The 4397-nt window shown below is 42.3% G+C and overlaps 1 long non-coding RNA gene across 1 annotated transcript; it reads left to right on the top strand.

Moving 5' to 3' along the window:
* Window positions 1-238: 238 nt before the first annotated feature.
* LOC149912747 (uncharacterized) lies at window positions 239-3684 on the top strand. Its single transcript, XR_016461723.1, has 3 exons — window positions 239-830; window positions 1451-1517; window positions 2106-3684. It is a non-coding gene; the product is annotated as an uncharacterized LOC149912747 (long non-coding RNA).
* Window positions 3685-4397: the final 713 nt, after the last annotated feature.

The following is a 4397-nucleotide window of genomic DNA, read 5'->3' as shown; positions in this document are numbered from 1 at the left end:
TGTTGCTTACGGGCAACAGAGAGCCTGCAAGCTTCCCAATAATTTTTATGTAATTGAACTCAAGCAACCCTAGTGAAGGATCTCACATATGTATAATGATATATGTATATGTACAAACTTTAGAAAGAAATAAACCAAATGTATTTCATCTTCTGCAATCGAATGGTTTCTTTTGGAGCCTTTACATTTCTTTCGTATGCATAGGAACATGAAGGTGGTACTGGGGGCTCTTAGCAACCCCTAGCTGGGCAGACCTGCCCAGGGAAAATGTGCACGCATCAGCTGGTACAGCTGTTCCCCAGAACATCCTGCTCACCTCTGGCAGTCAGCAGACTCCAAGTCCCAGGAGTTGGAGAGTGGTACTGTATACCTTACAGAAACACAGTCTGGACCAGCATATCTCTGGCAGAATGCATTATGGGCCTACATAGATGTACAGCAAATACTCTCTATCACAGGAATCTTGAGGGGATGTGGCTGGGGCCAGCAGTAGTGCATGCGCACTTGTCCTAAGTGAGGACAGCTGGAGTATCTCTCTTTGTACTTCTGCAACGGGTGGCCTTACCTATGGGCTGAGTTACCTCCACTTAGCTGTGAAAAGACATCAGGAAGAGAAATAAGTGATTAAAAATGGGTTTGCAAGCAGATGGATTGGTGGAGGGAGGCTGCAGTGATCACCTGTTCAAAAATGACCTCAACCATTTTACAGAACACTTTGCTTGAGAGCTGGGTTGGAAATTGCTGATGGCCTAGTGAATGGAAGGAAACAAAGACCCATGACAGACAGAAAAGCAGGACACTAAAGAAAAAGAAGGAACGCAGAAGTACAGGTGAGAGTGGGTTCACCAGAGTGAAGGAAAGGAGACTGCACAATGCATAGAAAGCAAACAATTTTGTGTTTGCTGTACTTGCACTGGATGTGGCTCATTGTGGGAGCAGAGGAGACAGTTGAACAGGTAACAGGACACCTTAATAGTAGATTGGGCACAGAGAACCTTCACAACAGAGATGTGAGGTTTTGTTTGGAAACAGTGGTAAGGAAGGTATTTTTTCTTACCAAGATCTCTGTAAATGACCATCTTGAGATGAGTTGGTTTTTTTTTCCCCCTAGAAACTTGGGACATTAGATGAATGACAAGACTTGAGGTAGTTATGCTATCTTTTCACATTATGCTATGGAATATCAGACTTTTTCTTTGCTGTTCCTGTATTTCCTATCCTGGTTACTTTGGATACTTCAAAGCTCTGGGAGTTTCTGGTCCTAATACATGTTCATGGGTTAGTATGTCCTCTAAGAAAGGGCTATAAAAATTGATGGTGAAGAGGAGTGGGAGTTATACTAAGGAAGATGTATTAAATGCCTCCTTTAATGTCCAAATGAATGTTTAACTGCTTGTAAAAGATAATGCCAGTGCTAATCACTACATCTTTTTCTATTTTGTCTTCATAGCTGACAAAGTCAACTCTGAGCACATTCTCTTTATTCTTCATTGTCCGTTTTCAGTTTACATTTCCGAGTAAGTAATAAAACTATCAAGTGAACCCAGAAGGTTATGTATACATCTAAAATCTCCACAGTCCACAGAAGCTACAGATGTCTTTGGCTATTTATAAATAAACTAGCATGAGAGAGTGACTTTACCCCAAAGTAAAGCACAAATAGGTCTAAAGTTGTCATGGATATCTCTAGATCTGAAATTGGAAGAGTTCTTAAGATAGCAAAGTACTGATGTGCTGCGGTGGCCTCCTAAATGGCAAGGCAATGGCAAAAATACCTGGAGGCTTTTAAGAGCCTGGAGCATTATGCGAGAATGATATGATGATGACCCAGGTTTTCATCTGTTGTGTCATCGCGTTTTCCTGTCTTTCTATGTTTGCTGCTCAACAGATGTTTTTCAGAAGAAATTATACCACCCACCATACTAATTATTTCTCCCTAACAATGGGCCCTGCTAGAAAAAATGGACTACTACACAACAGATTGCCACCACTCTGGGACTCCTCTAATGATCATATTTGTTACAGGATGTCTCTTCTAGTCACCATTCCACAGCTAATTTTTGGGTGCATGGGGTACACAGATGATGTGGATCTTTCTTTTGTAGATCATCTAAAGCACACCGATTCTTCTTAGAGAAGATTATCAGCAGTACCATATGAAGCTGACATTGCCCCAGAAGGAACGTTGGAAAAAATGTGCTTGTATACAGATGTAGCAGAACTGGGCAAGTAATAGCAGTCTTACAGAGCACCTGAAGCAGAGGAAGGAAGGTATGAAAGAGTCAAAAAGGTTGCCAGAAATAGAAACAGTGATGAATAAGGTAGAAAATCAGGTGAATAACAAAGAATGGGGGAATATTCTGAGGGGAGGAGTGCCTGTGCCTACAAATGATAGTGCTGTGACTTACAGACGCAAGCCAGAGGCAGTTCCTGTGCGACAACTCATTGACTTTCCATCAGGACTCTGTATGAAAAATTGGTGTGGGAGTGGGGTGCAGAGGGATAGATTTGCACCCTGGTTATAGGTCATGTGGAAAGGGAAGGGTGGTGGATTTGTAACTGAGTGGTAACTCTGTATGACGCATAGTATGTAAAAGTACTGATTAAAAGCTGTGTAATTGTATAATAGTGTAGAAAACAGTATAATCGTAGACAAGTGAGGGTTTTGTGTTTATTGGATAATCGATATGTTCCTTATTTAATAGCTTGACCAGTTTCTAAGTAACGGTTTGAGTTGGTTTCTGAAATAAGTTGAAGGGGGAGACAGGCTCCAGGACAGTTCCCACCTAATCTAAACTTGGTCAAGCCACTACAAGTTTAATGACTCCGACAATTTAAAAGATGTTTGTAAGAATATTTGGAAATATTTGAATTATGCAGAAGCTCTGCCAGTGGCCACAAGGTAAAGAGGATGAATACTGAGAATGCAAAAATGACATTAAAAGGACATTTTGAGAAATCAAGGTCTGTGAGTTAAAATCTCAGTGACAGACTTCTGTAGTGCAGAAGCATCGTTTTTTCTCTAAGAACAAACACTATTTGTCTGCACATGTGAAGGCACTGGTGGATCTTTATCGGTGCAGTCTTGAAATGTAGGTGAAATGTATTGTACAGATGGCTGGAAAACTGCAGAAGACTGCAGAATATAGCATCAGGGATAGGAAGCTCTGTGGGAAAAAATGGCAGGGAGGGTTTGCAGTAGGGGAAAGTAACAAGGAATGGTTTGAAAGCTGAAAGCAAGGAGAAAACTGAAAAAGAGTGTAGAGAAATAACATGGGAGGCAAGTGAACTGCATACAGATCCATCTATCACTTGAAAAAGCAATCCATTAATAAGAAAGGAGCAGCCACCTATGAAGGTTGCCTAACACCTTCCTTTGTCTTTTGGCAAAAAGTTCATGTTTCCCCACTGTTTGCAGGGGAGATCTGAACACTGTCAGGGCTGCCATGAGGTCAGGAGAGGGTGCTGTGTGCTGGACTTCAGAGAAGATTGCTCAGAGGTAGCCAAGATAAATACTCCTTTCTGTGCTTTGTAGCTTGGAAGACAGCAGCATCCCTGGCTCTGTGCACTGTCTGCTGGATGTGGAATGTCTTTGTTGGGAAAAGCAGGGAAACAAAACTCACAGAAAGCAAACTTCCCCCTGTATCACTATGCAGCGATTGTTAAAAAAAAAAAAAAAAAAAAAAAAAAAAAAAAAAGTGGAGTTTGTGTGTTTTTCTTCCCTGAAGAAACAGTCTTTGTCAGACATAAATCATCCTTCTGTCCATTCCCCTCACCCTTTGACTCTGATCTCAGAAGTAGAGACGTTCCATCACTTCTTTGAGAAGGTGAATATTTTTAATTGGCTTGAGTGAGCTTCACCCTTCTGCCCACATGTCCAGTGTTAAAGAAGAACACTTTGTCTTTTCAGGTGAATTCCAGCCACGGCCTGTTAGCAAGGACACGTGTCTCTAGAAACTTGTGGTGGATACAACCTCCAGAACAGGTGTGTGCCCTGTCAGTTGGAAAGTAGATTGGATAAGGTGATGACTGGGGCACTGCTGTGAGGGCAGGTGTGGAAAGCATTTCTAATGAGACAAAAGCACATGTTATACCCATCTCTCAGTGCATGTTGCTCTCCATCCCATCCAGAGCTGTACTGTGCTGGAACATGAAGTACTGAGACTGGGGTGGATGGAGCCAGAATAATTCAGAGTAATACAGACACCAATTATTACACCCCTGTCTTCTCCTGGAGTGATGCTTGCTATGGTAGGCTCTTGAAGTGGGCTGTGCCTGGGGTGGCAGTTCTCTCCCTGTCTGGGCTGAAACATCCTGCTGGGATGGTTTGATGGGGGCCTCACAGCAAGCCAATGATGGCAACTATGGTGTAAAAACCTGAATCTGCTACCGCCGCC

Source organism: Phasianus colchicus, chromosome Z (assembly GCF_987193195.1).
Source record: "Phasianus colchicus chromosome Z, bPhaCol1.hap1.1, whole genome shotgun sequence".
Lineage (NCBI taxonomy): Eukaryota > Metazoa > Chordata > Aves > Galliformes > Phasianidae > Phasianus > Phasianus colchicus.
Note: the sequence above shows the minus strand (reverse complement) of the source record. Positions and strands in the feature narration are given on the sequence as shown.